Raw genomic sequence first — 10,757 nt, forward strand, 5'->3', positions numbered from 1 at the left:
ATGACAGGTGAGTAAAAAGGGAGAGTAGGCCATTATTGTCAGGTGACTTGCTGTGTATACATAATATTTATTTCCTTGCTCCAGCAAAATGTATTCAAAGTTAAGAAAACAGAGTAATAGGAAGACATAACTATCCAACGAGACTGTCACATAGGCCTACAGTGTCATAGGGCTGTAGCCTAATGTGATTGGTGAGAAATGAGCTTAACATAAAGTAAATACATGCTGATATGCTAATATTTACATAGGGTAACATGCTGATATTTAGTCCTGCAGTTATGTCTGTAATGTCGACAGACATAATAAGTACTTTTCCCCCTACTTTAGTTGCAGAGATTCACAGAGGGCTACTAGTCAACGGAGAGTGCTACAAAGATAATTAGAAGAGCATACGCAGATATAGACCCAGACACAGCAAAGTTTCTGAATGAGGATGCCATCATAGACATTAATGTATCCTTCGATGGCACTTGGAACAAGAGATGATTCACTTCCAACTACGGGATAGGTGTGTGCATTGGTGCTGGTACCAGCGAGCCATAGAAAATGGTGAAGATCGACCCTGTCATAAAAAACTTGGAGGCCATACATTTTTAATAGAGATGTTGCGCAGAAAATGGCACCTGTATGCCAAATGATAACGTCCTCAAAAGAATGTAGCACGGAGGAACCCAGAATGCAAATGAATGTCTGAACTCTGTAAATATGGTCAAGATGCCCCAAAACTGTCTTTGTGGGCAAAAGCCGCATTGACGGAACAGCCAGTACGGCAATACCCACGTTCAATGAGGGAGCCACTGCTATAACAAAGTTGATGAACAAATTGTGGCTTGAAAGCATTTGGTGACACTGGAGCAATCAGAGAGGAGTTGTGAGAGCTGATGCTGCTTCAATGGAGTGTGCCAAGAGGTCCCATGACACAGTCAAAAAAGTAAAGCGTCACCAGCAATAACTCAAAGAGGGCCTTACATATGGGGCAGGCATAGCTGATTAATGTTCTGCACATTTCAACAGCCATACAGAATCCTTGTATGTGACAAATTGAGCAAAGCGATATGATAATTTGCCCTAAGACTGCATATTTGCCCAACAGACGAGTATTCAAAGCAAATGCTCTATTGCTTGAAACAAATGTATTAAACGTGCTAATATATTTGTAAAATGTATATTTGATGTTTACTTTTCAGTTTAGAAGTGATATATGAATAAGAGTTTCATTAATGTGACATAAATTGTCATATTTTTGGAAAGTACATTCTAATTGCATTAGCGTCTTTATCGGGCATTTTCTCAAAATGACATGTTCCCGGTACGCCAATTCATTTTCTCAGTCTTCAAAGGACGTACATTCCCATTATTCCACACACAAGTTCTTAGGTCTTATAGTCAGACTTTTACAGGGGCTTTTTTATATATATCTTGTATCGTTCTGATTTTAAGTGTCATTTTATGTGTAAATATATGCAATATATGCATCCGTCATACTGAAGTGTATTTTAAATAATTCCATGAATTGGCAATATTTTAATAAACTGATCTGTAAAAGACTGACCATTGACACAATAAAACAAAAAAAAAACATTCTGCCTTGAAGCAATGTGTTGAAAAACAGATTATCATTATATGCAAATTAGGGCATATTTAAGGACGATTTGCATATTTTACATTTTAAATAAATAAAACTTGTAATATAATATATTGTATTTATGTATACTTTCAACTGGTAAAGTTTCAGTCTGATGAGAGTAAAGAAAAAATATCCTTATTAGCCTGTGGTCCCTGGCCTTAAAATTATTATTAACCTTTCTAGGGCAGGCGTTCCGCTCGTGGAACCCCTCGACAACATTCCGCTGAAAAGGCAGTGCGCGAAATTCAAAAATATTTTTTTTAAATATGTAACTTTCACACATTAAGTCCAATACAGCAAATGAAATATAAACTTCTTGTTAATCTAGCCATCGTGTCCGATTTCAAAAATGCTTTGCAGCGAAAGCACAACATATGATTATGTTAGATCACCGACAAGTCAAAAAAACACGCCAACATTTTTCCAACCAAAGATAGGAGTCACAAAAAGCAGAAATATAGATCAAATTAATCACTAACCTTTGATGATCTTCATCAGATGACACTCATAGGACATCATGTTAAACAATACATGTATGTTTTGTTTGATAATGTGCATATTTATATCCAAAAATCTCAGTTTACATTGGCGCGTTACGCGCAGTAATGTTTTGATTCCAAAACATCCGGTGATTTTGCAGAAATACTCATAATAAACATTGATAAAAGATACTAGTGTTATTCACAGAATTAAAGATAGACTTCTTCTTAATGCAACCACTGTGTCAGATTTCAAAGAAACTTTTCGGAAAAAGCATAATCTGAGAACGGTGCTCAGAGCCCAATCTAGCCAGAGAAATATCCGCCATTTTGGAGTCAACAGAAATTAGAAATAACACTATAAATATTCACTTACCTTTGATGATCTTCATCAGAAGGCACTCCCAGGAATCCCAATTCGACAATAAATGACTGATTTGTTCTATAAAAAGTCCATAATTTATGTCCAAATAGCCACTTGTTGTTAGCGTGTTCAGCCCAGTAATCCATCTTCATGAGGGGCGAGCACTTCGTCCTGACAAAAACTCGAAAAGTTACGTTACAGGTCGTAGAAACAAGTCAAACGATGTATGGAATCAATCTTTAGGATGTTTTTAACATAAAACATCAATAATGTTCCAACCGGAGAATTCCTATGTCTGAAGAAAAGCCATGGAACGAGAGCTAACTCTGTCGGGAGCAAGCGTCACGAGCCTGAGACACTCTGCCAGACCACTGACTCAAACAGGTCTCATGAGCCCCTCCTTTATAGTAGAATCCTCATTGAAGTTTCTAAAGACAGTTGACGTGACTCCATAGACACTGTGTATTTGGTAGACCAAGCTATGAAAAACTACAAACCTCAGATTTTCCATTTCCTGGTTGGATTTTTTTCAGTTTTTCACCTGCCATATGAGTTCTGTTATGCTCACAGACATCATTCAAACAGTTTTAGAAACTTCAGAGTGTTTTCTATCCAATACTAATAATAATATTATTAGCATCTGGGACAGAGTAGGAGGCAGTTCACTCTGGGCACACTATTCATCCAAAAGTGAAAATGCTGCCCCCTATCCCAAAAGAGTTTAAACAGTAACATGCAAAACACAAAAAACAGAACAGCCAGAAGGATTACACAAATAAATAATAATACAAATCCACATTATATCAAATCAAAAACAGACATGTACCGAATACATTGACATTTTGTTTGGCATACGTTTGAATGATTCTAAATATTTGTCCAAATCCGATTTTGAAAAAGGGGTATTTTTCTTCATACATTTTTAATTTGTATGAAAAATATTCCTAATAAAATAGAGATTTATGACATACTGACATTCAATTGTGGAATTAGTGTAGTAAAATAATATGTCAAACTTAGATATTTCAATGGTTGTATGCATTTCTTTGCCAATATATCGTTTTTACATCAGTCCAGAACACCTCACCATGTAAACAATTACTAAATAAGTGTTCAATAGATTCAGTTTATTGATACAAAAACTACATTCACTGGTAACATCAGGTATATATTACGATTATTATATATTTTTTTTAACTAGGCATGTCAGTTAAGAACACATTTTTATTTACAATGACGGCCTACCGGGGTTAACTGCCTTGTTCAGGGGCAGAAAGACAGATGTTTACCTTGTCAGCTCGGGGATTCGATCCAGCAACCTTTCGGTTACTGTCCCAACGCTCTACCTGCTGAAATCAAGATATTACATGGGTAGAATCTATTGATAATCTTAAAGGAGATTACCTTTACTTTATTGGTCACCATTTGTGTGGAGTAAGCCAAGCACAGCACCAGTTTACATCAAACGATGAAACACAACAAAATATAGCAAGAAGGAATATAATTCCTGTAGAAAATATCCCTTAATAAATGAATTTCTTATCTAGTAAACTTGTGCCATTCACCTGGATATCGCTTACAAAATGTTAATTGATTCCAATTTATCTTTATCTGTCTGATACCCAGAGGTTGTAAAGTTCTGGTCTTAAATAAAATAGACAGAATTCCCAGCTCACAATTGATCAGATCCAGATTTATTTGCGAGAGCTCTCTCGTGCATTTACAAATACATCTCTTTTATACCATCCTAACCTACGCACATACATACACACCAACATAGGGATGTTCTCATGAGTCTCACCACAGTTTATAACCACTCAGCTGACAGTTCCAGGCTCACCCAGATACTGGAGCTCTGGAGGGGCTCTCCCTGTCCTATTTTATCTCCCTAGATTTACAGCCAGGTCGGTTCAAACATAGGTTAATGCTCGTCTTCATTCTCTTTCTACACCCACAAACATTCCTTTCTTCCTAGATCTATGCTATATAACCCCTTCCTAATGAACAAACATTATTTAACACTACTAGAAAGACAGGGTAAAATTATGTTAGTTATAATTCTACATTAAATGTATACATCATTTAGTCATTATTAATAAAAATCCCATAACACTGACCCACTGATTTGACAAAAATGGAACTGTTTGGCCATAATGACCATTGTTATGTTTGGAGGAAAAAGGGGGAGGCTTGCAAGCCGAAGGACACCATCCCAACCGTGAAGCATGGGGTTGGCAGCATCATGTTGTGGGGGTGCTTTGCTGCAGGAGGGACTGGTGCACTTCGCAAAATAGATGGCGTCATGAGGATGGAAAATTATGTGGATATATTGAAGCAACATCTCAAGACACCAGTCAGGAAGTTAAAGCTTGGTCGCAAATGGGTCTTCCACAATGACCACAAATATACTTCCTAAGTTGTGGCAAAATGGCTTGAGGACAACAAAGTCAAGGTATTGGAGTGACCATCACAAAGCCCTGACCTCAATCCTATAGAAAACTTGTGGACAGAACTGAAAAAGCGTGTGTGAGCAAGTAGGCATTCAAACCTGACTAAGTTACACCAGCTCTGTCAGGAGGAATGGGCCAAAATTCCACCAACTTATTGTGGGAAGCTTGTGGAAGGCTACGTAAAACGTTTGACCCAAGTTAAACAATTTAAAGGCAACGCTACCAAATACTAATTGAGTGTATGTCAACTTCTGACCTAGTGGGAATGTGATGAAAGAAATCAAAGCTGAAAGAAATACTTCTCTCTACTATTATTCTGACATTTCACATTCTTAAAATAAAGTGGTGATCCTAACTGATTTAAGACAGGGAATTTCTACTAGGATTAAATGACAGAAATGGTGAAAAACTGAGTTTAAATGTATTTGGCCAAGGAGGATGTAAACTTCCGACTTCAACTGTAACTAGTCAGACCCTTTGCTTTGAGACTTGAATTTGAGCTCAGGTGCATCCTGTTTCCACCGATCATCCTTAAGATGTTTCTACAACTTGATTGGAGTCCACCCATTAAATTCAATTGATTGGGCATGATTTGGAAAGGCACACACCTGTCTAAGTATTCAGACCCTTTACTCAGTACTTTGATGAAGCACCTTTGGCACAGATTACAGTCTCGAGTCTTCATGGGTATGATGCAACAAGCTTGACACACCTCTATTTGGGGAGTTTCTCCCATTCTTTTCTGCAGATCCTCTCAAGCTCTGTCATGTTGGATGATGAGCGTTGCTGCATAGCTATTTCACGGTCTCTCCAGAGATGTTTGACCGTGTTCAAGTCCGGCCTCTTGCTGGGCCGCTCAAGGACATTCAGAGACTTGTCTCGAAGCCACTTAAGCATGGTATTGGCTGTGTGCTTAGGTTCATTGTCCTGTTGGAAGGTGAACCTTCGCCTCAGTCTGACCCTGGGTCTCGACCCCGCCCTGTGCAACTGGGTACTGGACTTCCTGACGGGCCGCCCCCAGGTGGTGAGGGTAGGTAATAACATCTCCACCCCACTGATCCTCAACACTGGGGACCCACAAGGGTGCGTTCTGAGCCCTCTCCTGTACTCCCCTGCACGCCTCCAACTCAATCGTCAAGTTTGCGGACGACACTACAGTGGTAGGCTTGATTACCAACAACGACCAGACAGCCTACAGGGAGGAGGTGAGGCCCCTCGGAGTGTGGTGTCAGGAAAATAACCTCACACTCAACGTCAACAAAACAAAGGAGATGATTGTGGACTTCAGGAAACAGCAGAGCGAGCACTCCCTATCCACATCGACGGGACAGTAGTGGAGAGGGTAGTAAGTTTTAAGTTCTTCGGCGTACACATCATGGACAAACTGAATTGGTCCACCCACACAGACAGCGTCAGAAGAAGGCGCAGCAGCGCCTCTTCAACCTCAGGAGGCTGAAGAAATCCGTCTTGTCACCAAAAGCACTCACAAACTTCTACAGATGCACAATCGAGAGCATCCTGTCGGGCTGTATCACCGCCTGGTACGGCAGCTGCTCCGCTCACAACCTTAAGGCTCTCCAGAGGGTAGTGAGGTCTGCACAACTCATCACCGGGGGCAAACTACCTGCCCTCCAGGACACCTACACCACCCGATGTCACAGGAAGGCCATAAAGATCATCAAGGACAACAACCACCCGAGCCACTGCCTGTTCACCCCGCTATCATCCAGAAGGCGAGGTCAGTACAGGTGCATCAAAGCAGGGACCGAGAGACTGAAAAACAGCTTCTATCTCAAGGCCATCAGACTGTTAAACAGCCACCACTAACATTGAGTGGCTGCTGCCAACACACTGACTCAACTCCAGCCACTTTAATCATGGAAATTGATGTAAAATATATCACTAGCCACTTTAAACAATGCTACTTAATATAATGTTTACATACCCAACATTACTCATCTCATATGTATATGTATATACTGTACTCTATATCATCTACTGCATCTTTATGTAATACATGTATCACTAGCCACTTTAACTATGCCACTTTGTTTACATACCCTACATTACTCATCTCATATGTATATACTGTACTCAATACCATCTACTGCATCTTGCCTATGCTGTTCTGTACCATCACTCATTCATATCTTTATGTACATATTCTTTATCCCTTTACACTTGTGTGTATAAGGTAGTAGTTTTGGAATTGTTAAGTTAGATTACTAGTTGGTTATTACTGCATTGTCGGAACTAGAAGCACAAGCATTTCGCTATACTCGCATTAACATCTGCTAACCATGTGTATGTGACAAATACATTTGATTGTATTTGAGATCCTGAACACTCTGGAGCAGGATCTCTCTGTCCTTTGCTCCGTTCATCTTTCCCTCAATCCTTACTAGTCTCCCAGTCCCTGCCGCTGAAAAACACTCCCACAGCATGATGCTGCCACCACCATGCTTCACCGTAGGGATGGTGCAGGGTTCCTCCAGACGTGACACTTGGCATTCAGTCCAAAGTGTTCTATCTTGGTTTCATCAGACCGGACCAATTAAGAATGATGGAGGCCCCTATGTTCTTGGGGACCTTCAATGCTGCAAACATTTTTTGGTACCCTTTCGCAGATCTGTGCCTCAACACAATCCTGTCTCGGAGCTCAACGGACAATTCCTTTGACCTTGTAGCTTGGTTTTTGCTCTGACATGCACTGTCAACTGTGGTACCGTATATAGACAGACGTGCACCTTTCCAAATCATGTCCAATCAATTGAATTTACTACAGGTGGACTCCAATCAAGTTGTAAAAAACATCTCAAGGATGATCAATGGTCTCAGGATGCACCTGAGCTCAATTTCGAGTGTCATAGCAATGGGTCTGAATACTTATTTAATTAAGGTATGTTTTTTTGTTTTTTTTATTATTAAATTTGCAAACATTTCTAAAAACCTGTTTTCGCTCTGTCATTATCGGGTGTTGTGTGTAGATAAAATATTTTTTAATCCACTTTAGTATAAGGCTGTAATGTAACAAAATGTGGAAAAAGGGATGGGGTCTGAATACTTTCTGAATGCACTGTACATACTGCACAATACACATTTTCCTATGCATTGTGTCACATTAAAAGAAGGGGTCCATTCTACTCAGGGGGGGTTCCATACTACTTAGGAGCACTCCTAGTTTCCACATTTTTTAATAGGAGAACACAATAGCTCGAACTGCAACCAGGATCCATGCAATTGTCACGCCGAGTCGGATGCACGCTCATGCACAGATAGAGACGATAGCTTCAAATCATTCCAAGCAAACAGTTTAAAGCACACTTACTAAATCTTCCAGAATGAAAATGATACCTAATCGTTTATTTCATTTTCGCGCCTTATAAAAAATAACTTTGATATCACAGGTAGAGAGAGGCTGCAGTAGCATAACGTTGGTGCTGTTGAGCAAATGTTAAATTGTTTAAGCAAGATGTGTTTACAGTCATGACAGAAGAACACAGTACATACAGACACACAGCTTCACAGCAAGATCTAATGATTTAATTTCATTAAAGAGAGATTATAAACATTTTCTTTGTCTTAAAGTTTATATTACAGTGAACTTTGACCCCTATGTAATAAATAAACCTGTAAAAATAGCTGGTAGATTTGTATATTTTTTTTATGTGTACCACTAGTAGATCAATAATCCATTGTTATTAACATGGCAAAGCATAACATGCCCATACTGTGCCAGCTCCAAGATTGGAAAAATACTTATTTACTGTATATTAGGGAACCTAATTAAATTTTAACAATCAAATTTGATGTTAAACATTTTGTCACGTGCTAGATCAGTAATACATTGTCATTAACAATGCAAAGCATAACATCGCCATATTATGACAGCTACAAGGTAGGAAAAACACTAGTTTATTGTATATTATAAACTGGGTGGTTCTTGAAGGCTGATTGGCTGACAGCCGTGGTATATCAGACCGTACCTATGTCATAGGTATGACAAAACATTTATTTTTACTGCTCTAATCACGATGGTAACCAGTTTATAATAGTAATAAGGCACCTCGGGGGTTTATGGTATATGGCCAATATACCAAGGCTAAGGGCTGTATCTAGGCACTCCACGTTGCGTCGTACGTAGGAACAGCCCTTAGCCGTGGAATTTTGGCCATATACCACACCCCCTCGTGCCTTATAGCTTAATTACAGGAAACTTTGAGGGATTATAATTCAATTTCAACACAATTTAAACATTTTGTCACATGACACCAGTAGATCAATAATAGAGTGATTAACAGGACACACCGTTGCATCCTTCTGATCTTGGGGAAGAAGATGAGAGGAGGATGTACACCATTGAAGCCAACGAACAGAAGAGGAGCAGAAGAGACTCCAACCTGACTGCTGGAAGACAGAACCAACTCAGTGAGGAAAGGACACACCAATTCTATGTAGCCTCTTGCATGGTGTTTGTTTCCATTCTTGCCTCTTGGAACTGTCCCTAAGATGAACCTCTCCTGTCTCTCCATTTCCCTCTCCCTTACAGGTTTCATAGGGGAACTATGAGGTGCAGACACAGGAGAGGCATCAGGCAGATGACAGGAGAAAAGAGAGGGAGGGGATGGAAGGGAGGAAAAAGAGAGGTGAAAACACGTGCCCAAACCAGCCCCCTGTACAGCTGATCTGAGGATACACATGTTAGTTTTTTTTATTTTTTTTATTTGTATAGTGTAGTAGAGCTCTTAAGCTATCTAAAATGGTATCATGGCAGGGGTTAATGACCAGAGCAATGAATGCAAAGTAGCCAACCTTACTAAAGCACAAAATGTTTGGATCACTCTTGTCAGGATTTGGCCAGGGTTGTTCCGGTTTTTGGTCACTAGATGCCCCCATTGTGCTTTTTGACCTTTTGTTTTCCCTTGATCCCCATTATTATTTGCACCTGTGCCTCGTTTCCCCTGATTGTATTTAAACCCTTAGTTTTCCTCAGTTCTTTGCTCTGTGTTTGTATGTTAGCACCCAGCCCTAGTATTCTGTGAACGCTTGTTGATCCCGGTGGACTCTCTTGTGGAATTTTGTTCTTATTTATTTTTGAGTATCTTTTGAGGCTTTTTATGCTATACCTGCCACCTTGTGGATTTACCTTTTTGTCTTGGAGGATTACCTTTGTTCTTGTGGAATTCCTTTTGAGGTTGTGGAGTTACATGTTTTCCTGAAGGACTTCTCTTTTTACTTCATTAAATACACCGTCTCAAGTACTGCTGTGTCTGCCTCATCTTCTGGGTTCTGCCGACTATTCGTGGCTCAGTAGGTTAAGTGACTGTTTCTCACTCCGGAGACCCGGGTTCGTAACCGGGTCCTGACAACTCTGACTGGCCTACTACTCACATGGATCCTCTCAGACTCCCTCACCCTTTGCACATCCTCATCTACTTTCCTCACTGCCTCAGCATGAAACTTTCTGCACTGCTTGAACCCTGGCAACCTCACTGTCTCTCTCACACCAGACACTTCTGATCCCCAGAAATTGACAGAGCTTTTTCTGCTGAAACCCACTTTTTTGTCACATGCCCTCCTGCACACTTCTCACATCTCAGAATATTCTTCCTACACACTGCTGCAACATGACCATAAAGTTTGACAACTAAAACACTGTAGGTGGTTCGGAAAACAAAAGCTCTCAACTGATAACTTATATATTCTAACATTACTTTATCGTCTAAACACTGAAAAAAAGTACACAGGGTCACTTCAGTCTTTCGCTCTTTACCGGTTCTGCATCACACCAAACGGCAAGCCCCGTTTACACTGAAGAAAAGGGATGATATTGGTTG

This window comes from Oncorhynchus mykiss, chromosome 19 (assembly GCF_057628025.1).
Source record: "Oncorhynchus mykiss isolate SJ-2025 chromosome 19, ASM5762802v1, whole genome shotgun sequence".
Taxonomy (NCBI): Eukaryota; Metazoa; Chordata; class Actinopteri; order Salmoniformes; family Salmonidae; genus Oncorhynchus; species Oncorhynchus mykiss.